Source organism: Perissodus microlepis, chromosome 20 (genome assembly GCF_051167445.1).
Source record: "Perissodus microlepis isolate ML-2025 ecotype Zambia chromosome 20, ASM5116744v1, whole genome shotgun sequence".
Taxonomy (NCBI): Eukaryota; Metazoa; Chordata; class Actinopteri; order Cichliformes; family Cichlidae; genus Perissodus; species Perissodus microlepis.
Genome location: NC_140480.1, coordinates 925,172 through 952,799, shown reverse-complemented (window position 1 = coordinate 952,799; position 27,628 = coordinate 925,172). Strand labels below are relative to the sequence as shown.

The following is a 27,628-nucleotide window of genomic DNA, read 5'->3' as shown; positions in this document are numbered from 1 at the left end:
GAAGAGTATAATTCACACAAGCAGAAATGTTTTATGAAGCTCCCAGACCCCAAGGAGATATAATTAACTCAATGCTCAGAGGAACAGGTGTAAAATGAATATGGCCAGATCACAGATGGCATGCAGGGAAATTTGGTTCTGAGCCCACAGAAAAGGTATTTATTGTGTTTTCGTACGAAGGAAATGAGGCTGAGTCGCTGTTAAACGGCATAGCTTTCCTAAACACGTGCACAGAGAAAGCTCCGTAGGCGGCAGTGAACATCCTGCTTCCTCAGTCATATAATAAATGGTCAAGGCAAGGTCCTCTTCACACAGAGAGACAGCCACAAATAAAGAGTGGATGTACATCTTGATGGGGGGGACAGTCCAGATTTCCAATGAATGAAATCAGAAAATACAGTATCACCAAGGACAACATGTAATAATCTGTTTTCTGGGGCTTTTCCATCTATAAATGATTCTTTTCTCACCAGCTGCTAACACCTTTGAATTGCCACCCAATATGGAAAAGAAAGGTGCCATAACGCTGATTTTAGAACGATTTGTGTTTTCTGAGAATATCAAACAGCTCAATATGTTCTGTCATCTGAGGCTTTTGCTCCCTACAATCAGCCTATTTTAAGTTGGGTAACAGAGAGATTTTTAGTACTAGGGCCATTTTTGGAAGGAAGAAGAGAAACTGCTTTGACCCAAATCATCTCTGGTGTCCTTGAAGACACTTATTAAGAACCTCGGGAATCTGGAGAACACCTCTAGACAGCTCTTCTCCACTTCTCCTCTACTCTCCTTTGTGATCTTCCCTGTCCTAACTTTTATTCCACCTTCCCTTTTTGTCTGTGTGCACCTTCACTTTCACTCACACAGACCCACAAGGCTCCCACAGGGGCTCAAAATCAATCTCACGGTGCTTAAAATAATCAACCTAGTTGAGGCAGAGGGCTTACCAGTAACATGTACAGTAGCTCACTTCCTCACTCCTTATTTTTACTTCCACCCCACCTCCCTGATTGTGAGTGACTGCCAGCCATCTCAGGATTTATTTTGCTTTCTTTTCATTTTAATATTTACCCAGGCTGCAATCATTTCATTTGGAGTTCAATTTTTTTGTCATATAGTTCATATAAATGATTGTATGTCTTTGCTCTGTACTACAAGCTGTACTACATCTCTTGTCGAGTGACAGCTGGGGAAGGCTCTTGCTCCTTACCATCGTGAACTGGATTAGCACTGGTCTGATGACTGGATGGATAGATAGGTGGCTGGATGGGTGAAGTCATGTATGGGCAGGAATTCATATATTTAGATCTGATTCCAAATGAGTACCAATTATTTTCTTTTTCTTTTTTTTAATCTTGTAATGTGACTGCTGTAATTTTCATCATAATCTAAATAAATATTTTCGTAAAAACGTGCAAATCTACTCTATATACAGTTGCGGTCAACAGTTTGCATGCGCTCATCATGGGCATGAAAGTCGTGGTAATTTGGGGCTTTTAATGATTTATTTTTCTGGAATGATTGTACACAATTCATCTTTAATGACTAAAAGAATATTACTTGTGTGCTCAAGTTTGAATTTAGCTTGGATTTTCTCTCTTCCACACGAGGACAAAAGTATATACACAACCTTAAAACAGTATATTGAGTTTATGCATCCCACTAATATTTTTGGTAACCATCAACAAGCTTCTGTCATAGTTTGTCTGATATTTTTGGGAAAAAGCCCAATGTTACCCTGCTTTATCCGTTGCAAAAGCAGATTTGATGTATGTTTGACATAAATTTCCTGTTGGGACACCCGCACCTCGCCTCTGTCAGTGCGCCCCAGGGCAGCTGTGGCTACAATGTAGCTGCCATCACCAGTGTGTGAATGTGTGTGTGAATGTGTGGATGACTGGTTGTGTAAAGCGCTTTGGGGTCCTTAGGGACTAGTAAAGCGCTATACAAATACAGACCATTTTACCCAATCATGTCAAACCATCCAGCTGTTTATTTGAGCTGAAGTTGAAGAATTTAGAGGTAGTTCACTTTTCCATGCATTTTTTGCAATGTACCAGTGCCACAGGCCACAAAACAGCCCCAGAGCATGACGCTACCACCATCATGCTTGACAGTTGGTGCACTGTTCTTAGGTTTGAAAGCCTCACCTTTCTTTCTTTGGCCCATTTGACCATAAAACCATCTCCAGAGGCATTTATCTCGTCCACGTGGGCAGCTCAAAATTTCAGTTGAGTTTGAGTTGAGCTGAAGCTTCTTTCTTGGTCAACACCCTCTCAATCTGTGACAATGTAAAACTCACCTCACTGTGGACACTGGTGTTCCAGCAATTTCCATATCATGGCAAACACTGAGCCTTGGTGGTTCCCGGGGTATTACTGAACATCCTAACCAACCGCTCATCTTTCAGATCTTGTCAAAGTAGAGATGCATCTAAAAAAAAACCTTATACTTAATATACGATTGTTTGGTCAGTCCAACGAGTGCTGTCATGCAAATCCTTTTTATGCTGCAAAGAGAAACTCGCAATTTGCATCAATCAGTATCACTAATGATAATTAAATAGGCTTTAATTATTTTTAAGTTCAAAGGCACTGTAAATCCTTCAGCACCACCACTAAAAGAATGACGTGACTGCATGTATATATTTGAGCCTGTATGTATATATGTTATTATAGCCTCTGTGGATTAGAAATCCTAAATGAATTCAAGCTTGTGCACCCAAGTGTTCTTTTTGAAAGTAATTAAAGATAAATGCTGTACAAATTAAAGAAACTAACAGCCCCAAATTGCCAAGACATTCATGCTCATGGTGAGTGGATGTAAACTTCTGACCACAACTGTACGCGTATGTATGAATTTAAGTAATTCACACCATAAATGTGTGGGTGCAAGATGACTCACTTACTGTACACGTGTGTGAAAACCTGCCTATTTACTGAAAAAAGAAGGGAGATAAAGGTTGCCGGCTCCACCTAATTGGTGGCACCTGTCACAGTAAGATTTGACCCCCAGAGAAATATCATCGATCACCCGGGACAAAAATAGCATCTGGAGCCCAGCTTCCAGCCAACAATGAAACCTTCTCCTCCTCACTCGTTCTGGTAATTAACAAAATCATTCACACAGACGAATCTAGCTGACGATCTTCAAACAATACCCATTCATACCTGTTACAACCTTTAACTAATGAGCTCTCCTTCTGTTTAAGCTGCTACTTTGAGGAAAACATTTGAAAACTGCAGCATGGCCCAGGTCAGATCCAAGAGACACGTTAGTGAAAAAATTCATGCTTTCTTTTCCTTTTTCTTTTCTTGTCTCATATTATTGATTTTTAAAGATATGCAAATTTGTCCCAACACAGTGCTCAAGTCAAGAGGCAATGCCCGCCCTACATCACAACTCAAATATAGCTACACCAATTAAGGCCAGTTCTTGTATGCTACACTGGGCATGTGGAAGAAATCATTCTCCATTAATGTATTATAAGTCTCTTGATGTCAGATTGTGCAGGCAAGTCAGTGGATGAAGAAGACAGATAACTTTGGGGAGGAGTAGCACGCTTAATTGGATTCTGCATTATTGTGAACAGGACTGTAGAGATGACAGAAATGCTCCTGATTCAGAATCGTTCGTTAGTGGGCAAAATAAATGGATCAGGGTGTTAAGTTTAGCCCTAATTATTCTGTTTATCTTTTTGTTTAGTCCCTTTATCTCCCTTCCTTGCTTCACTACAGCTGTCAGAGTAGGAGTAAAGTAATTGCAACCTGTCTCTGGTCTACACTGGCCATCAGCCCAACATAGAGAGCCAGAGGAGGGCCACAAAAAGAAAAGAAGTGGGAAAAAAAGATGTGTTAACAAATAAACTGAAGGGGGAGGGTGGGGTGAGTAGACAATGTAGAATCTATAACAGGGAGAAATGGAAAATATAAAGGAGAGTGACCAAGTGAACAATGCTGATGAAGATGAGAACGAGAGGAGAGAGGGCCGGCGAGATGAAAGGATGGAGGGTGAGCAGAATGGCAGAGGGAGAAAGGGAGGGTAAGCTTCCGACAAAAGGAAGTGGGAGACGATCCAGCAAGGCACATGGTGTGTGTGTGTGTGTGTGTGTCTGCGTTGGTTTGTTTGTTTCTCACACATGTTTGAGCACCAACATGGTAAAGGAGTGCAAGCAGTAGCTGGTCACAGCCCCTAATAGCATTATATTACTTGGTGCCAAATCTGAAAGGCTAGATTGCAGGCTGTTAGGGATTTAATTCTAAATTAAGCCTGTAAGGAGAATGTTTGCATGTAAATCCATGTACCAAACCATTACTCTGTGTGTGAACACAACAGCTAGAAACATGAAATTAGAGTACTGAGACAACTAAGAGAATGCCGAGCTTGGCTCATAAAGCTGTCAGATGTGTGCCCGCATATGGATGTGTGCTCAGGTAAGGCCAATAATTACTAAGATGCTAAATGCACATTTTTCAACCTTTCATTCAAGCCTGTGAAGTTTATATCAGCTGTTAAGCCTCCAAACTCACACACATGCAAAGATTCACATTCAAAAACGATTGGAGTGCAGCTAAAGCGTGAGGAGTGGAGGAACAAAGGGGAAGCAGAATGTGACAAAGTGAGTGAAGAAAGGCCAGAGCACTGACTCTCCTTCTCCATGGCTGCTGGCCTTGAAGCCTGCTGACTCCGAATGCCACGTTTGGCAAAGGAATGTTTACTGTGAGTCCTCAGAGCTATGATGCATTTTAATGTAAATATAAGGAATTATGTTTTATTGTTTGCTTTGATTTGGCTCAGCTCTTCTCCCTTTTCAAACATGTTTTTGTCCAAAAGTGGCAGATCTTTAAAGTGAGTGGGGTTTTGGCTCAGTGTTGATGCACTTATCGAGGTGAAGGTCAGTGCTTATCACTACAAATCCTATGACTCAAAATGATGGTTCGTAATAAAGCATAGTGGTCACATCACACATCTGTACCAACAATTACAAATCCTACTCCTGTGCCCTCTTAACCATACTATATTTATTAGAATGCACAGCAGTATCATTGAACAGCATCTTTTTTGAGCAGACCTGCTGATTTTGTGATCGTATATATTATTTGAACTTGTGGAAAATGTTCACTTATTCATATATCTCAGCAAGAAGCCTGCTTAAAAGATGGTATACTTGAAAAAAACCACAAGGTCACTCATTTATTCAACAAAATATCAAGCTGTAATTTTATTCAATTGAAAAAACATAATATCAAAGTTGGCATCATAGGCTACAGTGTCCCCTTTAGCAACAATAACTTTATTGAAACATATGCAAACATACATGGAAATCCGGTATAAAGAGCAAAAAAAGATATTCGTATGAATTTGAAAGGCAATATCTGACATGACCTCCTTTATTCTTAAACACAGACTGAATTCTCTTAGACAAACTTTCTTCTAATTTCTTGAAGTAGTCTTCAGAAAAAGTTCTCCAGGCTTCTTGAAGGATATTCAAAGCTCTTCTGTGGATGTTGGCTGCCTTTTGTTCTGTTGTCTGTCATGATGATCCCAGACTGCTTCAATGATGTTGAGGTCATGGCTCTGAGGAGGCCAGTCCCCAGAGCTCGTACCTGTGATGGTGACTGATAAGTCTTCTATTGTGTGTTTTTCTATCCAGGGAGGATTTCACTGCAGTGTGTTTGAGGATGCCATGCTGACAAATGAAGCATTTGGCACTCAGGTGCTTTCCAATAGGTGAAAATGTGACAGTACTTTTCCTTAAACCAAAACCAACAGAAATGCATGGCCCCATCACAGAGCCTCCATCATCTTTTACTGACGGCTGTAGACACTCACTGTTGTAGCTCTCCTGACCTCGGTGATTTGAACTAGAAATTAGAAATTTGGATGGATGGATGGATTCATCACTCCATAAGAGATATCGCCCCTCTGTTTCAGCCCAGTTCTAGTGTAATTTGGCATACCCCAACCTGTTTTCCTTCCTTAAGAATGGTTCAGAAGTGACCCTTTCACCATTTGATGAGGCTTCAATAACAGTGGATGGATCAACTGAAGATCCAGCTACAGAAAACCAGGAGAACTGTTGCTCAAGGCCACTTTAAAAATACACAAAGCAAAATGTAAAGAAATGAGAGGTGGCTCAAACATGTTGCACAGGGCTGTATTTTGAGGAAACAATAATCAGTCTTTGACATCACCTTGCTGGCTTCCTGTAGCCACCCCTTGTGCATAAGAGAGCGGCTGAAAGTAGCTTCTACCTCCTGCTTTAAATTCCTTCACTGCTTCGCTGCATCGATTCAGTCATTCTGACTGAATCTCATGACTACGGTCATTCTGTTACTCCCACTATTTTTCTTTTTGTAAGGTCCAATTCAACTTCAATTTTAAGCCAGTTGTCCTCACATTGTCTTCAAGCACTGTTTGATTTGATGTAGAACTCATAGTTGAGTCAATGACTGCAAGCTGCCCCTGAGGCAGTGAAGAAACCGAGAATCACAAAATTCCCACCACTGTTTTGCAGTTTGTGCAGCTCTTGGCATGATCCTCACTGATGTGACTGTATGCTTACATTTCTCCTGTTCCTTGAGATTTGACTGTATCTCTCTGTGTGTACGTGTGTGTGTGTGTTACACAAACACACCTATACACTCCTTTGTATGTCTGCATTCACAGCAAATGGAAGCGGCAGTAGACTCAAGGTCTCTTGTGAAAAAAAAAGACTGCAAACACCTGGACATAAAAACCAAAAGCATAATGCCACACACTGCATAGGTGTGTGTGTGTGTGTGTGTGTGTGTGTGTGTGTGTGTGTGTGTGTGTGTGTGTGTGTGTGTGTGTGTGTGTGTGTGAAGGCTGCTGGAACAAAAGAGGAGATATCTGTTGCCTCTGCATCAAGCTCAACTTGCTAACTCTTTCTCCTTCACACATGCACACACATGCACACACACACATGCACACACACACACACACACACACATGCAGTTCTTTCTTTTCCTTTTCCCCCTCAAACACACACATGCACAAACACACATATACGAGCAGGCAAGCGACCTCACAGACGCATAGAAACCCAGTATTTAGTTCCTGCGTCATTACAGTAGCCATCTGTCAGTATGCAGGCACACATACACGGACTTGGCTGTGTGTATGCATCCACTACTCACTCACACACACACACACATACACACTAGCCAGAGGAATACACTCACCCCAGGAATATCTCACCCTGGTGACCCTTTGTGCCCCGCACGCCCCGTTGCTTTGATTGATTTTCTATAAAGCTTCATATTCTTGGCTCAATCTGAGAGGTGAAAGGCTTTCTTTCCCTAGTTTTCTCATCCATTGTTCTGTTTTTCTCCTTTCCCTTGTCTTTCTCTCCATCCCTACCCACGTGAATCTGTCTGTTTGTTTGAGTCTGCCAAAGGCTGATGTCATTGTCCACCAGCGTACTTCCAGTGCGTGAGATGAAATGAATGTTAGATATAATCCCACGGTTTTAATCCCGGCCACTCCCAATCCGCTGCCTGCACACACCGGACAGCCGGAGAAAAATCTTATGATCAGCACAGTTTTGTTTAACCGTGAAAGCACGCAGTGTTTGGAGAGGAGTGCGGGACACACAGTTGGGCCTCGAGCAGCCTTTAAAAATGATCTCACATTATTCAAAGATGCCCACCTGCTGTGCTCATAGAGAAAGAGAGGGGGGGGGGAGAGAGAGAGAGAGAGAGAGAGATGAAAGATTATTTATTTCTCATGGGTGGGAGACAGTGAGTGAGCGAGCGAGCGAGTGGGAGGGAGGGCGGCAGTCAGAAGCAAGCAAACTAATTCTCAGACAGTCGTGCCAGAGCAGGAGCTGCAGTTCACCTCGCTGACTCTGTTGGTTTAAAAGCCATTTTAAGTGTTATTCAACCATTAATTTATTCCCAAGTAACAAGTAGGACGATACTTTCCATTTTGGACAGGGGGCTTCAAACACGCGCACCCGCACTTCTTCCGAGCCGCGACAACTCAAGGTAAGGCTTCAAACTTCAAATGACAAACGCGAATTAATTTCATGTCTCCGTATTGTATCCTGCGTGGCTGCTAGAAAGCAGTAATTAAATAAAAGATTAGATAAAAGAGACGCTTTTTCCCTTTTCTCCTGGCGCGCTGCTTCTTCGGTTACTGCCGATGTGCGCGGTGCAGCCAGCGTGCGTAAAGCAGCTGCAGCGATAATCTCCAAAGTGGCAACCAGCAGGACTCATAAAGTGTTGCTGGCTTCTTCTCGTGTCATAATGAAAACAAAAGGAACAGATTACATCTAACAAGTAACAACGACTATTTTTTTAAGAGTAATAATAAACGACGCTGTTGGACGTTTGTAACTTGCTGCATTAAGTTTTCGTCCTCATGCTACTGCACTTTAAACAATTCTACAACAAAAGTCTGGAAAATACGCTTAAGGAAAAGTGAAAGCGTTCGAAGCTCTTCGTCTGAGAGGTTTTTACAAGTGCAGCTCATCCACTTTGTCCTTTTCACGCTCCCAGCACAGCAGCTGTATTCGTTTTGAGTAAAATTAAGAGACCCCCTTAGAAGAAAAACAACCTAAAACCTTCACATATTCATCCTCACATCCTTTTTCTCTCTCTCTGCTAAACCGTACCCAGCTTTAGGTTTACCAGGTTTTTTCTTTTTTTGGTAATCATGCATTTTCTACACTTACTAAGTCAGCATTATGAGTTTTACGCTGAATCAAGGCGGCTGATTACGTTTAAAGTGGGCTTTTGAAATAAGTGATTATGCTCAAATGCTTTGAGAGTGACTGCAGAAATCATTTAATGTAGTGGCCAGTTACAGCCTTCACAGAGCACCACTTTTTTATAAAAGGGGCAGCAAATGCAAATGTACTGTTTGAATAATTTTATTCAAATATATTGAAACCGATAAAGAGTTTATTAAAGACACAATGGATAGTACATCATATTTAATTTTATTTTTTTTATGAGGCCACCCCCTGCTGGCCTCGTTAACTTCATTAATGTGAGCGCCTGCAGTTTGATAAAGTGGGCTGGCAGAGTGGAGAAAACATGAGAGAAATCCATGTATATGCTGCTACACTACTGCACCCCAGAGAGAGAGAGAGTAAACGAGGTTGCTGAGCTGAGAAAGCAAACACAGTGGCCAAGGAAAAAAATGTGGATGTTTACATATTCATCTCATTTGACTTGTAAGGGCTGCTGTGTATTTCCCAACACAGTTTCTTTTACTCTGTAGATTTAGCGTGCTTTGATTTTATGTAACAAGGCAAAAAATAACGTTTCAAGCACCACACAGTTCACACCTGCATGCTGAGCTGTCAGCTTCACAATATGCACTGTCGGTATAGTTATATATATAGTTATAGTTATTTCTTTATTCATTCATCCTTCCAAGTCTTCATTTCACCACCCGCTGCTCTTTCATTTGTGGCCACTGTCCCTTAAACCTGTAAATTTTTTAATGCATCTCTTGAGACCTCATTTAGAGTTTGTAGAGAAAAGCTCCAGCCTAAAGCACAAAAGGCTTTCACATCGCTTGTGAGTTTTGTCATTGTATTGTTCATCGCGAAAAGGCAGCCGTGCTCGGGTTTAGCTGGACAAGCCAAAAAGCTGACAAGCCAACACTTCACGTTCCTAACCAAACAAAGGTGGTTTCACTGATACACGGGATGTGTGTAATCAGGTGTATCTGTGTGCATTTACTTTTTTTTCGTTGTTGTTTTTTGTCAGTCACCAACCTGCTTGTTTGATAATGGAAGCTGCGGCTCAGGTCCTGCATCCACACAACAGAGAACGCTGCCTTTTAAAAGTCAGGTTTCATTTTGAAGCTTTTCATCCGGCTGACCTGACATGCAGTCAGAAATGTTTGCAGAACCAAGGACGACGAGTTGCGTATAAATCAGCTTACTGTAACATAAAAACTGAGATATAACATTTAGTCATGTGCAGTTTATGTGGCATGTAACTGACACAGTTTAAATCTGAGTGCTGACCTGCTTTACCTCCACTGAGCCTTTTTATAATTTGATCACGTTTGTTTGTCTGTGTGCCAGTGAGCTTGTTTTTTATCTTCAGAATATATGAAAACGAGTATTTTTATGTTGTTTTTAAAATATTTTAGCATTTCTTCAATGAGAAACTGATTATTTAAAATTGGTGCACTTTGCTGGTGGGTTATAAACAGTGTTACACAACACATATTGTATGTTTCACTTCCTCTGCTTTACCTTAAACCAGAAGAAAGGATTGCTTGAAATACCAACACTGGTGGTACCCATCAGCCCAAGTATTTCTTCATGAAGTGAAAGGTTAAAGGAAATGTGCAACTAAAAAGGAAAATCCTTAAATATAGAAAAAGTAAATGTTGTTTATTAATAAGGGTGGAGAATGTTGGGGAGAGAGCGCCGCATATCCGGTTTTATCTGCTCCTGCAGATAAAAGGCAATTTTACAGATTTATGATTTCATCAATAGCTGACCTAATAGGTAGATGCTGGTGTATTGTGGGCATCAATATCCCATTCTGAAGTAATGGTATGCCATAATAGTAGCTGATAACTGTGGATGCTGTAAACACCCTCTGATTCTGGTTGATTCTGAATGTTTCCCTCTGAGTCTGCTGCTCAGAATAGAGTCGCAGACTTTGGTGCAATCTGTAACGGCCATGTCCATGACCACAGAGCTTTTCCATCACGGCAGCCCTCACAGATTATTTATGGTGGTTGCAGGAGATCCATCAACATGACTTTAAGGACCCTTCGTGTTCGCTCTCTGTCACTATATTTGGTAGGCAGTAATGATCCTTACGTGCCCCCTGGGACTTGTTGTCATCAAGAATTTGGCAGTATTCGTGGCAAACACCGGGCTACCGGAAAGTTGAATAGATAGAAAAAAGTTTGAGAGCAAATACAGAAGTGCCAAAAGTCAAATCAAAAACTTGTTTTTTTCCCTGCACACATGCTACCTATGTTACATAAGCATGAGCTTCAGGATAAACTGCACACACAGCATATGCTTGTGTTTTTTCTCCTTTACTGAGTTTGGTGCCAGAGGTTTCTAATGTCCTGCCATCCTTGCTCATCTTCTGCCATCCTGCTCTCTCATACTCCCATGTCATCTGCTCTCTGAGTCTGCAGCTGAGCCTTCTGTCCCTTGCTGAACTCTAAATGTCTGTCTGTCTGTCTAGTTATATATATAGCTAACATATGATAACGGTGTCAAAAGTACATATTATAATATATGGCTAATACAGCAGAATACAGGACTGAAAAATGAACCAGAAAAAAGCTTTTGGCCATTATGGAAAGTTACCTCTGAAAATTTTATAACTTATCCTGGAGTTTTACTGGTCAGCGTAAAGTTCGAGGACAGGCTGCCTTGATTGACGGGTTTGCAGACACACAGAGATCTAGGGAGAGAGAGGCAGACTCTGTGCAAGGAACAAGTTTTGTTGCACTTGGCTGAACACAGCACAAAATATGTAAAAACAAAGAAAAAGATGTCAATTTGCTAAATATTTTCAATTTAATAAAATATGCAGCAGCAAAAAAAAACTACTATAAAAGTGGTCTGTGGAATATAATACAGAAACATGGTATCAGTAGTGGTAGTAGCAGTTGTATCCAGTAGCCTAGCTTACTTTAGCCTCAAACAGGTCACCAAGCTGGACCTCTCTTCTGCATTTGTTTCAATGGGATTAGCTGACATATGCATATAACATGAACTTCTGTGTAATACAACCTATGCACAATGTTAATTCAGTTATCTAGTTTACTTCATGCTAATTAGCCCGTGCAATGTGCCCATGCGGTTTATAGATGTGGTTTGCTAACCAAGCTTGCCAGGTTCAACTAATAACCTAGCACCTCACCTTTTTATCCAGGTATGGTAACTTAAGCCAACACTGCAGCTTCAGAATGCCCAATGTCTGATGCCATGGTGCAACCTGATATCACGGCAAAGCATTTAATAGTCACACCAGTCCACCATGTCCATTTCACACTGTGCCTCTCCAAAACAGGAAATGTACACACGTGCAGAAGAGACATTTTATTTCAAGCCAACATGAAAATAATCACAGGAAAATGTTTAAACAGACATTATTAACACATTTACATATATAGACATATTAGCCGACTAGCTTATTAATTTCTCACAATTACCATGGAATGTACTTAATATGTTTTTAGCTCACTACCAGCTTCGTGGCTTTGCATATATTATCTCTCCTTGCTGGAAAAACGTCTTCTCCATGTTTTGGAGAGGCAACGTGTGAAATGGACATGGTGGACGGTGTTTCTGTTACACGTTTTGCCGTGATACTGGGTTGCACGGTGACTGCATATTCTAGTCTTACATTCATTCGTTAATGTACAGCTAACGCAGGTGATCCAAATGAAATGCCTGATGTTTCATCAGGTGCAGTTCCCCTTGTGAGATTAATATTCTAGTTATTGTGCATGACAATTAATAAACTGATGCTCAAATAGACCAGACCACAAATTTCATCTGAATTTAAGTTCAAGTCATAAAAATGTATGTAGTATATGCTGTACTAAAGTATATACAGTATTATATGATATAATATGGCACTGTCTATACTAAAATCACAGATGTCATCTACAACCTGAGATCTGCTGCTGTCAACTGGATTGGATGGCTGAACATTTCTCAGAATATTTGTCCTTAACAGAGAAAGGCTTAATATTAATATTCCAACCTGTTGTTAACAAGTGGTAAGCTCAAGGCTGACAAATAAAGCCATTGTAGAAGTGCCAAAATCAGTTATTTTAACGGCCACTCGAGAGTGACTCAAATGACCCATATCGTTGTAATGCCAAACTTCTGCATTTCCACGCAGCATTTTTACAGCCAGGTGCAAAAAATAGACTCATCTCTATAGTTAATTTCCCCTTCAATAACAACTCTGTTGTTAATATTTTCTATAACCTGTCCTGTGCAATACTTAAAATTTGGTTTTGATTGGCAGGTGTGCTGACACTGGCAGCTGTAGCTGAGCTGTCACCGTCACTGAACTGGACCTGTCAGCTGTGTTTGTGCTGCTGGCACTCTATGGAGGATTTTTATTTAAAGGAAATATCTCATAAATAATATGGTCTGCTATGAGATAAAGCCAGCCTTTTATTTGGACTCCAGTGTCTGTGAGGGAGATTCTAGTATTTTCTTAAAGCGTTTTCACATCTATAGGTTGTTTACTCTGGACCAAATCAGTTAAAGCTTGTAAACTTATAGCTTTTCCCAGTGATTTGGTTTCTTTTCACATAGAGAAAATTCCAAGTGAACTCCAAGTGATCCAAAATGTGCCACTACGAACCATGTGAGAATGTTGAGTCCGCTCATTGGGCAGATGTGTCTGGGTGGGAGCAGCAAACATAAATGCAGGAAAAAGGTGCTGTGGACTACTGGAGAAGATGAAGAATGAAGTTTACTTTACAGCTAGTTGCCAGCCTGTGCACACCTTTGCACATCTATAGTACTTTGCCACATCCCAGAATACAAAGCATACGTGGCTATGGGATGTTCTTTATCCCATAGCCACGTACACCGTGCAGTTAGTTTGGATCAAGGTCAGATCACATTCACACCATAAACTTAGTAATTCTGGAGTTTATTTGCAGTTGTTTCGGGCCACATCCTAGTGTGATTACTGTGTTCATATCTGCACAAATGAACCTCAGCAAGGGGGAAAACAAACCACAGTTTTAGAACTTTAATTATCAGCTAGACTATCTCTGCCTGTGTGACACACCATGCAGTTTATGGATGTTACATCTGTATCTTATATGTAATCTATGACCGTCAATCGATATGGCTGCTGTAAGTTGGAAAGGGAAGTGCTTGAAGTGGGAAGTGAGAAGCAGCTTCACCCAAACTTGCTGTCCGTCACATTGAATGGCAATGAGATATTTTTCTTGAAATCTAATTCCTTCCTAGCCAATAAAAGGGGGCAGTTATAAACAGCAGAACCGGGAGATGTCATTCTAAAAGAAAACCTGCAAGTGGAAGAAGCTGAGAAACTTTCTCTCCTTCTTTCTCTTCTTCGGCCGCTCCCTTTAGGGCTCACCAGAGCGGATCATATGCCTCCATCTCGCCCCGGCATCCTCTTCTGTTACACCAACTCTCTGCATTTTCTTCTGTTGTATCCCTTTTTCCTTCCTGCCTGGGAGTGGATTACTCAATATCCTCTGCCCAGTATCTTCTATCCCTCTGTGTATGTCCAAACCATCTCAGCCTTGCCTCTCAAACTTTGTCTCAACCTGAGCTGTTCCTCTGATATTCTCATTTTTAATGCTGTCCTTCATCCTCACTCCCAGTGGAGCTAAGAAACACATTGAATAGTTTTCAGTAGTCTGCTTGATCTTACTTAACTGCAAAAAATAAAAAATAAAGTGCCTGCTGTATAGATTGTCATGCTGCGCATTTGTAACCCTGCAAAAAAAACAAAAAAGTGGATAAACTGCAGCCAAAATATTTATGCCAAAACCAAATCCTTGGCCCAGCAATGTGTTCGCCAAATCTGAGCCAAATTCCTCTGGAAATATCTAAAATGTAGATTCAGAGATAATAAAAGAGTTTCACCACATTTTACCAATCCAAAACTCCAAGGAAGGAACAGCTGTCTTTCCCACATAAACAGACGCACCTACACACACACACACCGTAGATGTGTTTTCCTCTCTGCAGTAAACATCAGAAAAACAGAGAAACCACAACATTTAAAACTCTGACTAAAAGAATCAATAAAATTCTACCAATGCGTCTGATACCTTCTGTCAACCTGTGCCAACACTGCAAAATCCTCACTGACTCATCAGGCCAGAACGAGATGGATCAGCTCTCGTAAATGTGACCTCAATTTACTGCAATGTAAGATGAGCCGTGTTGCGCTGATTAAATTAAGTCCAAAGTTTACTTATAGAGAGGGTTAAACAGAGAAAGTTATACTTCCTGAAATGTTACACAATAACACTGTAAATATGCTTTCTCATTACTCTGGTGTTTTATGCATGGTGTTGTTTTATGGCTTATATATGACTTCATTTCATTTTAATAAAGTCTATTCATTTTACCCAAGGCGATAGCAGCAGATCTAATTTACACTGCTTTCTTCTCAGTGTTTCAAAAGTTCGCTAAGAATTACATTGACACCTCAGTAAGAAAACACAGCATGTTTGCTGACCTTTCTCAAAGATATCTGACTTTTGCACTAAAATATACCAACTTGAAAAGACAAGCAAGAGACCCTCTCAAGGCTGGATGTTTGCAGGCAGCTTAATCATACAGATAAAAGATGGTTTTTTCTTCACTTTGTTGTGGGATACTTAATTAACCAGTATTCAAGGCCTTGTAATATATGGAGAGAAACTATGAATTAGTAATGAGTTATCCAGTCCCCGGTGCTCTCCAGTGTTGGAGGGAAAAGAGAGAGAGGGATTTGAAGTGACAGGGAAAAAAGGGGACATGGAAAGAAAAAGATAGATTAGAGCGAAGGGTAATACCGACAGAATGGAGACAGACAGAGTACTTCATTAGAGCAGCTTTCATTACAAGATCCTGTGTATATTGTCCTCTCTGTCTTCATCTGTCATTTTTCCATCTCCTCTTCCCCTCATTTTTTTTCTTTTCGCTTTTCCTAATATTTCATTTCTCAGCTTCTCTTCGATCATCTTTCTCTTCAACCTCAGGCCTGCTCTCACTTTCCTCTGTCTTATATTTTCTCCACTTCTTCATATTTATCTATGTCATTACACTGATGTGAGAAGAACTGCACCGGTCTTTTGGGACGAAGTGGGGAGACGATGAAACTCGTGTAGTTTTCCCTCCACCAAATAGCCCTCTGGAGGCCAAGCAGCAATCTCTAACATACATCATGTGGCCCAATTTTGCCTTATCTGAGCCCACTCACCTGTTCGTCGGGGTTTTACTCATGCTAGTGAAGACTGAACAGAGCTAAAACCGGGGCCCAACATTTTCTTTGAGTTCAGCAAAAAAAGAGTCAAAACTGGGCTAGAATCTGGGCCAGCAAACAGGCACAGATCAGAAAATGACACAAAGGGTGCAAATGGAAAACAGAAAGTTCCCCACCTCACCGACTGTAGTCCTTCTCACCGTTGTAAAGATGAGACTATAAGGAAAATCCAGAAGTACAATCAAACTTGCCCATAAGTGTCATTTACTACTTCACCGTCATCATAAGGAACACTCATTTATTGCTTGCCCTATTTGGGATTCATCACTTGTTCTTCCCTCACCAGCCCTGTCTGCATCACCCCTTATGTAACACCCCAAGCTGTCGTAACGATGGATCCAACAAGCCACTGCATCATCAGGCCTTCAACTGTTGCTCCCCATCTGATCGTAATGATGGCTGCCAGTGCTACTACCCCTCACATTCTGGTAACTGTCCCCCTGAATAGCACTATAGCTTGAGCAGGCTAAGGACAGCTGCAGCACAGCACATTTTAATTGAAAACAATTATGTTAGGGACTTTGAACCAGAGGGAACGGTTCGCGTAGAGGGAGACAGATGCAGGCAATTAAGCATACTGGGAAAATAAGGTAAATTTGAAGTGCTGATTTCATTACACCAGAGGGGACACACTGAGTGTCTCCACTTTCTGCACTGTGGCCGAATGCATGGATGCATGTAATGTATAGTGTTTAGTTTCAAGGCAGCTTCAAGAAGAATTACAAATACAGAAATTAGGAATCGCTTTTGGATCGTTCAGCAGCCGACAGACAACTACGGGCACGGTGGGATGGTGGGGGGAGTTCAGAACTGATCCAGATTTATTGGCTCAGCTGGCTATAAAAGAAGGTTTATCCTCACATTGCATTATGCAAGCCAAAGTCTCTGCTAGCTACAGGTGAAAGATGACTGCTCGGCAGACGCAGATTCTCCCAGTATCTCGCTCCTCCTCCCTCCTCTCTTTTCTCTATATTGCCCTCTCTTAGGATGGATGAGTTTAATACTGAGGTGGTTAGAAACAAAGGCAGATTTCCTCAGTGAAGTTCATTCTTTATATTCTGAATGACTCACGGGATGAAAATCAAGCCTTCTCCTCATCCTCTTGTCACCCAACCATATCTCCTTCCTTTCCTTACCCTTTGGCTTTTACTTTTTCTTGGCTTCCCCTCTTTGTTGTCTGTGCTCCTGCTATGCTCTCTCACTCTGCTCCATTACAGAGGCTCCCCAGTGATTACTTTAATGCATCTAGCCTTCAGTAAGAGACACTCAGATTTTGAAAGGTATTGATGGTAACAGATATGCCTGGCCTTAAAATCTTCTACTCATTCCTTTCACATATTCACTCACTTTAAGCAGGTGCATCTACATGATTTACAATCCAAGCTTGGAAGTATTTTTCTATCCTAGACAGGATAGAAAAATACTTATAGAATTGTTGTTTTTGTAATTATTATGTTGGAAAATCCAGTTTAAAGGTTAGTGTGAAATAGAGCTAGAATTTGTTGCACATTGGTGCTTTGTTTGTGCCAATGATACACAAACCAAGCGCATCAAAGAAAATGTAGTTTATTTTAATGATACATTGGCAAGATCCTGCTTCCAGCTATTTATCTCCACTCTGTCCTTATCCATGGAGAGAAAGCACTGTTAGTGCTCTTGTTATGTAAAAAGGAAAAAAAGAGAAAAGTGTATACAGTCTAATGGCTGAATAATTGAACATGTCAGTATGCATGCTGCATAATCCATTCACAAAATTGAAAACCCTCACAAATATTGACAAGTGGTCTCTTGCTTGCCTTTAAAGAGACATGGCACTGAGCGAAGAAACAAGTAGCTGCGGGGGAGCAGGAGATAACTATTGCAGTCTGGCTTATCAAAAACACAGCAATAGCAAGAAAAATGGTGAGAAAGCAGCTAAATTGGAGAAAAGCTAGAGCATACTCTGCCTTTGCTCTGACCTGGTTCCAGTTAATCCGCCTACTTTACAAGATGAACATTACCTCCTCACTGTATTTATAGAGCCTTTGTGTGTGTGTGTGTGTGTTTAAGCTGTGGGTATGTGAATGTGATTCTTTTGTTCTAGGTGTGTCCGTGATTGTAGAGTAAATTCACTCTACATTCATGGAAAGTCTGTTTAATTTTGGGGCAGCAGGTCTGACAGGGGAAAACGACCCACTGTGAAGTCACTGCTTGCTTCCTTAATGCTGAGTCCTGCAGTCAAAGAACCATGTCGTGCTTTTGCTATAGTTGTTAAATACCTCTTCCAACAAATGTCTTTAATTAACAGAATTAAGGTTTCTGTTAAAATGCAATGTGAGAAATTAACACTGGCTGAAGACCCTTCCTGGGCCTTCTTATACAACAGCTTATTTGTTATCCTTTTCTCAGAAAAAAGGTAGAACTTGATGGAACAATCGAACTTGATTCTGAAGCAGTTAAAGCCAAGGAGATGGTTCAGTCAGCACGTGGTTCTTTTTTCCTTCTCATCCATGTCACACGTTTGTGTTGCAGATGTCAATAAAGGTGCAGTAATGGTGCTTATATATATAGTTAGCTCTGATGAGGAGGATCAAGGGTATTTGTTTTAACTGGTAAAATATGGCAATGCATGAGTGCCAGCTAAAGACAGACTTGTTGTGTTTCCCAGGAAAAAGAAGTCAGTCTGGTATAAGTTCATTTTCTAGCTATAAGCAAGAAAGTACAGGCGAGGAGGAAGAGATCCAGAGTGTTCAGGGGTCAGGACAGCAAGTGCTATTCAATAAACGGAAAAGGTACATTCATGTTAGGCTATGTGTCTTATTCCCATGCAGTACCTCCCTAGAGCAGAATACAGGATTCACCCACCTGTCAAATTCCACTTTAACTTTTAGCTCCCATAATAACCTCTGTTAGCCAGAGATGTCGTTGTTTCTGTTAGCTTTAAACAAAAGGATATGTAAAGAGAGAAGGAATGCTCTTAGACTTGATGGCTTGATTTCCATCATGTGTATACTTTTAAGGAGATTTGTCCCCCAACACAGCATCTAGTTTTAAAGCCATGACACCTTACATGCCAAACTGAGCCTCTTCTCAAACTATCAGCTGAACAAAGGTGCTATCACAGTATTAGCGAAAGCCCTCACTGAAAGACAACTCACAAAACTGGATCGTAGTAAAATGATTCAAATACTAGCAGTGTCGTCATCACAGGTAGGCTATTTTCATTCTTTGGTCCAACTGTTTTGCTTGCTGGCGAGTGCCAGGCTGTCACCGTGGCCTTCACGAGGTGTTATGATTTTATTTTCAGTTTGTTTGTACTGCTGCCTGTAAGAGTGAATTAATGTAATGGTAATCGTTGCCAATTTCAGCAAAATAATACAGTACCTAAGTCTTTATGCCACCACAATGTTTCTGGCTGTGCTACAGCTGGCAAACGAAGTATGACGCTTTCAAAGCTCAGTTTTGGCAACTTAAAGCACTTCGTTTAGATGGATCATGAAATTATTATTGTTCTGAAACAACATAAGTTACAGCTCAGGCTGATGACAATTACATTCTTTTTTTTTGTCCAGAACAAGGGAATAGACCAATTTATTGACTCTACCATGCCAAGAGTTATATTACTCTTTGAATTCAGCTGTTTTCAGTCCCGTTGCCACATGTGTATGAAATTAAACACCAAGCCATGCAGGCTGCTTTTACAAACATTTTTGTTATAGAATGACTTGCTCTGCAAAGCTCACAGAGTTTGAGTATGGTATTGTAATACGATCCCACTTTTGCAGCCAGTCAGTTTGTGAAATGTCTTTTAGATATTTCGTGATCTGTAAGCAGTAGAATTGGAAATGTTTAGGAACCACAGCAGCTCAGCAAGTGGCAGTTTGTGTAAGGCTGTAGAGCAGGGTTGCCAACTGCAGTGTTACAAACCCCCTCTGGCATTAACATCAGCACAAAAACTGTGCACAGAGAGCTTGGTAGCATGGTTTCTCATGGCTAAGCAGCTCCTGTATGTGTGTTTTTGTCCATATAGTGTACATTGCAAGTGTATCTTACTCAAATCCCAAAACTAGACATGTTGCTTTTATAACGCTTTTATAATATTTTATAATTATATTATAATATAATATCTTCACAAAAAAGGGGGATGGCAGTGACCTTGACCTTTGAACACCAAAGATCATTCTGTTCATGTTAATATTTGTGTCCAAAATACTTTAAGGTATTCCTAAAGAACTGCATCCATGAGAAGGAGACATTCTGAGAGATGGATGGACTGACACTACAGAGCTTTCAGCCATGGCTGCTGCAATCACAGAGACTTGCCAATAAACTTGATCCAAAAAGCAATTCCTCTGACTTATTCGACCAAACAGATTTATAATTCCCAGTTTCCTAAAGCTGTATGTTGAGACAGGGAACCTCAGTGTGTGAACTGTGGTTGTATTTGCACTTTTGTCTCCCTGAGAAATAGGACCAGTGAAAACACAAAGAGCTCATTATTATTTAACTGGAAGTTGTTTTCTCCACAAGAACTATCATCTAGCAGCAAATTTCTACATGAAGTTACCTCCAGTAAACTCGACAGGTATACTGGATGCTATAAGGTGTGAGCAGGATACCCACTCACTGTTTAAAAATAGAGAAGGCCCTGACAGTCCTACACAAAGCTTCACAGCCGAGACCTCTGTTGAAATGGTCTCCAGCCTTATGACTCTTATCCAAAACTTCAATCACTGCTCCCTTCTCCTCCTCTTCTCTGCTCCTCCTCCCCTTTCTTCCTCTCCTTTCTCTCTCTCAGGGGAGGGGATTTTGCTTCTATAAGTCTTTTATCGCACTGAATATTTCACAAAAGTGTTTTTCTTTTTTCCTCCACATACGCACATTCCTGACTTTCTCACGGAAGAGTTCTCACTTTGACTCCCTCACACTTTTCACATCTGTCATCTTCCATGTTTGCCTCCATCCTTCATTCTTCCTTTTTCTTGTCATCTTTATCACAATCGTGTTTTATCCCCCGAATGCTAGTGTAGCACGAATGTTTATTCTTTTTTCCCACTAGAGTTGTTTCCTTCTCGCTTCCTTTCGCACTCAATTAACCCTCTTTGCTTCTTCCTCCCTCATTTCAACAAACATCTCCTTCAGGTAACATCTTTTCTGACTATTCCAGGAATGCATTTGAATATATGGGCCTTAAAAGGATTTAGCACCTTGTGGTCAATACATTCTTCTGTTTGGCATCTATATCAGCTTCCTGCTTCATTTATTCATAACATATGCTTACATGGATAAAGCGAATAGTGCATCTGGTTGAGTTAATTCAGTTCTACGGCTGGAAATGAGTTGCAATATGTTTGGCTAAACTTGAATTATTAATTCCCTAGTTCAAAAGAATCCTTTTAAACAGGATTGGTTGCGTTCGTCACTGCTACAGGAAACCAGCAGCCAGCTTCATTTATTTGTGTGGTCTCGTAATAAAGAGGTCTCCACACCGGTACCATTTTTACTCTGGTAACTTGTACAGCACTTTATGAGCACCTTTGCACTTTGTTGAATGCACTTTAACTAGAACTTTAATTAGCACCGCACTTTAAGCATAGATTTGCACACCTATAACCATTTGCACACAAGAAGTTCAATTATTTATTGGATATTTATTGAGTATTTTAATCATTAGCAGGTAGCCTTTTGTTCCAGGACCTGCACAGCTGCTCCTCATTAAGAAGTGTGGCGGTTCCCTGTGAGGAGAAAAGAATCGTTACCGGGAGCAAATACAGTCTGCTGTTTTCTCTCTGGGAAATATTTTTGTGTAAAGAAGTTTCTTGTTGAGATGTGATTACTCACCTGTCTTTTTGGTTTCCTGTCCAGGCTGTTTGACCAAATTAAACCTTTTAAAGGTTGCAGAGAGGCCATGAGTTAAGAGAGTGTGGGGAACTTCTGTACAAGGGTTTTTGGTGTTTTTGGTGTTGGTTAAGAAATAAAATATGTAATTGTTAATAAATAGTAGTAAATTATATATGTTTATTTAAGAGAGTGCTTGTTGTATATAGATGGTGTAATGTTGGAATTTGGTAAACTCACCTGTGAGTAAATAATGGTTTAGTCCTTTAATAGCTGGCTGCCATTTGTCATTAGACAGAGTGTGGTTTGTGCTGCTGTTGGAAGGCTTGAGCTGTCATTAATAGTCCATGGAGCTGTGTCCTATGTGGACAAATACCCTCTCTTGCCTCAGTTCAATTCAATTTTATTTATACAGCACCAAATCACAACAACAGTCACTTCAAGGCGCTTTATATTGCAAGGTAGACCCTACAATAATACCTACAGAGAAAACCCAACAATCATATGACCCCCTATGAGCAAGCACTTTGGCAACAGTGGGAAGGAAAAACTCCTTTTTAACAGGAAGAAACCTCCAGCAGAACCAGGCTCAGGGAGGGGCGGGGCCATCTGCTGCGACCGGTTGGGGAGAGAGAAGGAAGACAGGATAAAGACATGCTGTGGAAGAGAGACAGAGGTTAATAACAAGTATGACGCAATGCAGAGAGGTCTGTTAACATATAGTGAGTGAGAAAGGTGACTGAAGAAGAAATACTCAGTGCATCATGGGAGTCCCCCAGCAGTCTACACCTATTGCAGCATGACTAAGTGAGGATTCAGGGTCACCTGAATCCTCAGCCTCAGCCTTCATCTACACTGTAAATCTAACCACAAAAGACCGCCTTGTGACAGGTCTGCAGAATTAGTCTATTTTACACCATTTGTGTTTGTTTGTCTCATCAATTCAGGCCTCATTGTTTTGTGTGCTTTTTCTGTCTTGAAAATAAGAAATTAAAGCTTATGAATAATTTCAGTAAAGGCTCTTATCCAATACCAGAGTACAATCACTTCTCAAAATTTTCCAAAATTAATTTGGAGGCATCTCAAGTAGATCGCTGTCATTCTGACCACAATAGCCCGCCTCCCATTTCCCTCTCTATCTTTTCTTTCCCATTCATCGTCATCCACTTCTGATTGTGGTGACAAGCGTACAAGTCAGACATTATTTTGAATACAATGTATATCCAGATTTTCAAATGAAATCCCATTAGAGGATGTGGTTAATATTTCATACAGATGCACAAAGCTAAGGATGTACATGAGCCTGCATTAGCCTCGAACTAATTCTACCAGTCATCACTTACTGTGAATCCTATGAACAAGTTAAAGCTTAAAAGGTACAATAAAAGTCTTCCAGCCTGAGAGACACCACTTTTTAAAAAATCAATTTCAGTCTATTATATCCTTACATGACTTGGGAAGATATGCAGTAACAGAAGAAAAAAATGTGCCAGGCATCAACACAATACAAAACAAAATGAATGTAATAAATTTACAGACAAATTCTGTAGAACTTTTTTATTATGTGTATATATATATATAAATATATATATGGCTGATGTGGTCTAACTATGAGTGCAATACAAGTACAAAAGTGCTGGTTCTCTGACCTGTGTCTGTGTGTGTGGGGAGGAGCCATCTGTGTGTAGTTACGTATCTGTCCTGAATATATGCCCAAACTGGATCATGCAAGCAGCCATATATCATCCTCATCATCCTCTCCCTCGCTGCCTCTTATTTCTCTTTTTTCCCATCTTGATTATCTTTTTTTATCCCATCGCTTAACCCCTGTCTCACCCACTCAAACCTTGAGACCAAGCAACGCAAGTCTTGTGCTTGTCCAAGTCACACACAGACATGCACACGTGCAAGTGGTTGTGCATTTGCATTCAGATGGTACATAACAAGTGCCTCTATTATAGCAAAGGTATGGTGTTTGGTTCTCTTTCTGCTTAAACCCATTTCTGATATAATATTTTCATATCATCACATCACAAATCGGCTATCACCATTTCCATTTGCAAAAAAAGAAGAAAATTTTTAAATGTAACAGCTGCATCCTTTGTCCTTTTAATTATAAATGCCCCTTGTTTAGAATTCAATTATGTAGCTATGCGTGTTTGTGTGAGGGATAAGCCTTCGGGATGCAGATTACTGCAGAAGTGGAGAAATGTTACGGCCACCTCGCACAAACTAAGAATCTGAAAACTCACAGACAACCCATGGGAAGATAATGAGAAGCCAAATTTGGCTGAGAGGAAAAGCTGAACAGATTGTTTCAGGTTAACATGCACTGGAATATTCAGAAATGTGAGGCTTAACATACCATCAACTGTATTATTTAGCAATAAATAAATAAATAAAAGGCTACTGTAATGAAAGTAAGCTCCCATCTACAGCCACAAGATGTTTTGTTCCTGTGTAATAACTGATGAAATGAAGTCACCATAATAGATCGCTGCTTGGAACCTTTTTAAAAACAACATCTTGCAGTCGATCCAGGAGTTACAGCTCACGACAGGCTGTATTTTATATTCCCTGCTGAAGTTTTTATTGATCGAGGTTTGGCTCAAAACAGTCAAGAAGAATCTTTGTATAACTGTATGAGACACACGGGCTATTTTGATGGACAACAGCAAAGTGACCTTCTGTTCTTGGTCGTACAGGCACATTTACTTCAATCTATCACTATTTGGCATCATAGTCAGTAGACATGCAACACGTGATGTAAACAGAGGAGGAGAAAGCGAGGGGAGTGAGCAAAAGGAGTGAGATGCTTTGATGAAAATTAGCAGAACAGCCGGGTTGGCAAAACCAGCAAGAAATGTTAGTTTTTTCATTCGATTTTGTGCACATCTTTACGTGTCTCTTTTACTGTGTCTTAGTTTGTTTACTGTATGTGTGCAATGTGTGTGGGTGTGTATGTGCGCGTGTGTGCCGGCAAAGCGAGGTGTGGATTGAGCCTCTCATCTGAAGTCCAGCTTTTTGGAGAGGCACTCTGTGCGGTGCGTCCAAAGACCATGTTTGGTCACAAAAGGAATGAATTAATGCAGTCGTGATCAATGGAGATACCCACAAAAACATTAACGTCCGCATTGACACATACACCGATGGATGCTGGGAAAGAAGGTTTTGCAGTTTAATTTATTCACCTGAGAATAATAACAAGTCCAGTGGCAAAGTACGTGTGCATGTGTATTTCTTTTGTGTGTCTGAGTGCGTGTAGGTGGTGTTTGGGTAGGTGCATTTGTGGTTCTGTATGTGTTGTCAAAGACTGAAGAGGGATTTGTGTGTGTGTGTGTGTGCGTGTGTGTGTGTGTGTGCGCGCGCACCCACCTGCACACATGTGTATGACAGCTCTCTCTCCACAGAAGCATCTCTTGAGCATCTGAAAGTGGATTAAGTGTAACCAAAAGTGCCCCAAACACATGCAGAGAATTCAAGTTGGCTGATAAAAGTTGCATCAGCTCATGGCCCTAGAGGGAGCTGCGTTTTGAGACACTGACACATTGTGTATTTTTTAGAGGAAAACCACTTGACAGAAGTTGTTACTCCTCCCTGGTGACCCTCCAGTCACAAACACTCATGTACAGTACACACTTGCACACTGCCTAAAAGATCGTCACGTAAGCTTCCTGCATGCCTTCCTATGAGTATTACAGCATCCCTTCATGATCCCAAACTCATGAAACATATCCTCTCTCTGTCCTTTTGGCTTGATCGAGCATTTCATGTCGACACGGTGTGATCGGGGTGAGGAGCTGACAGGCGACGTTTAATTCTTGGTTCTGTGTTTGGCACTGGAGCATTTTGCAAATGTTTCCTAGCAGGGAAGCATGAACATTAAGAGTGTGATTCCACACTGGCATGCATTACTGAAACCCTTAATAAAACATTTTGGCTTGTTGTTGATTTTTCATTTCTGTAATTGCTGTTCTGAGGGTATTGCTCTGACAAAGATACAGACACAGCACAATCAAGAGGAAGCGTTGTATAGTAGCTCCAATTAATAACACGCTTGAAGAATGTGTCACACACTTTTATTGTTACATTGTAAGCTCTGATTAATGCTGGAAAACACAGAAGTGAAGTTCAACAAGCCACTTGCTCTCAACAGAGACTCTGACTCTGATTTAGTTTTTGTGTCGATGCGTTTTAGTGAGTGCACAAATGTAATAAACTGATGATAAAATGCTTGATGCCCCAAGAGTACTGCCGGCCGAGCTTTGGTAATGGTTGATGTTTTTCATTTGTACAGATGTCCTATTGTAGAATCAGAAAATTTACTGACAAAATAAGAACAGAAAAATGGAGCCCACAGCTTCTAAACATTGCTTGTAATGCTCTTGTGTTAATGTCAGGCTGACAGAATTACAATTACAAATCAGTGTTGTCTGAAAGGTCCTTTTCCCTGTGCTCATTATAGTGTAAGGCTGGCAATTTCCAAGCACTAATCCCCACATGGGTGAGCATTTTTAGACATCTCGACTTCCTGGGAAAGAAATACGAGATTAGTGGGAAAACAAGGCCAAAATTCTCAGAAAAATAATTAAACATTTGACTTTGATTTCATACAACCAACACCTGCCCCTGGAAAGAAGGCCATTGCATTTCACTTCTGGTGATGAGTCAGATAGTAACTGATTATTTGGGAAAGTCAAGAATTTCAGTCCGTTATAATACCGATTAAATATACGCCGGTTTAAGCAGCCAAGAAATAGATCTACATTGAGGTGGCTCAGGCATATGACTAGGATGCCTCCTGGATGCCTGATATGTGATTCGTTCCCATGGGCAGGAGGTTCATGGCAGAACCAGTAGACACTGGAGAGGTTAATTCTTTCAGCTTGCTTGGGAACACCTCACCTCAGTGTTTCCCTGGAATGGCTGGTGGAGGTAATTCTGCTTTAGCAGAAAAAGATGGATGGATGGATAAAATGGTACTATAATGTACACCTATTACAACACACAGTTTAAGGTTCACATATAACTTATACTCTACATCCTTATCAATGACACAAAACCTTAGGTGAACCCTTTAATACAGGGGTGGGCAACTCCAGGCCTCGAGGGCCGGTGTCCTGCAGGTTTTAGATCTTGAGGGCGATCGTGGCTCAAGAGTTGGGAGTTCGTCTTGTTGCCGGTTCGAGCCCCGGCTCCGACAGTCTTGGTTGTTGTGTCCTTGGGCGAGACACTTCACCCTTTGCCTACTGGTGGTGGTCAGAGGGCCCGGTGGCGCCAGTGTCCGGCAGCCTCGCCTCTGTCAGTGCGCCCCAGGGCAGCTGTGGCTACAATGTAGCTGCCATCACCAGTGTGTGGATGGGTGGATGACTGGATGTGTAAAGCGCTTTGGGGTCCTTAGGGACGAGTAAAGCGCTATACAAATACAGACCATTTACCATTCATCCTGGGTCAGCACACCTGAATCAAATGATTAGTTCATTACCAGGCCTCTGGAGAACTTCAAGACATGGTGAGGAGGTCATTTAGCCATTTGAATTAGCTGTGTTGGATCAAGGACACATCTAAAACCTGCAGGACACCGGCCCTGGAGGCCTGGAGTTGCCCACCTTGCTTTAATATTTTGCAATCAACTGCATCAAAACCACAGATGAATTTTTCATATCTGCATCTTTGCGAAACAGTATCCAAAGATTAAACACGTAGGATTTTTGAATGTAGCATTTGTTTTGACCTTGGTCACAGCAAACAGCTGAGCAATCGATTAGGGTAACCAAATGTCAAGCAAAGTACAAGATGCACCATCAAGTTGT

At 41.0% G+C, this 27,628-nt stretch overlaps 1 protein-coding gene across 1 annotated transcript in view; it reads left to right on the top strand.

The window, feature by feature from the left end:
* Positions 1-7,765: 7,765 nt before the first annotated feature.
* camkvl (CaM kinase-like vesicle-associated, like) overlaps positions 7,766-27,628 on the top strand; it is a 39,048-nt gene continuing 19,185 nt past the window's right edge. Inside the window, exon 1 of the mRNA XM_084916495.1 lies at positions 7,766-8,006. The gene's annotated coding sequence lies outside the window, so the exon portion shown is untranslated. The remainder of the gene's footprint in view (positions 8,007-27,628) is intronic.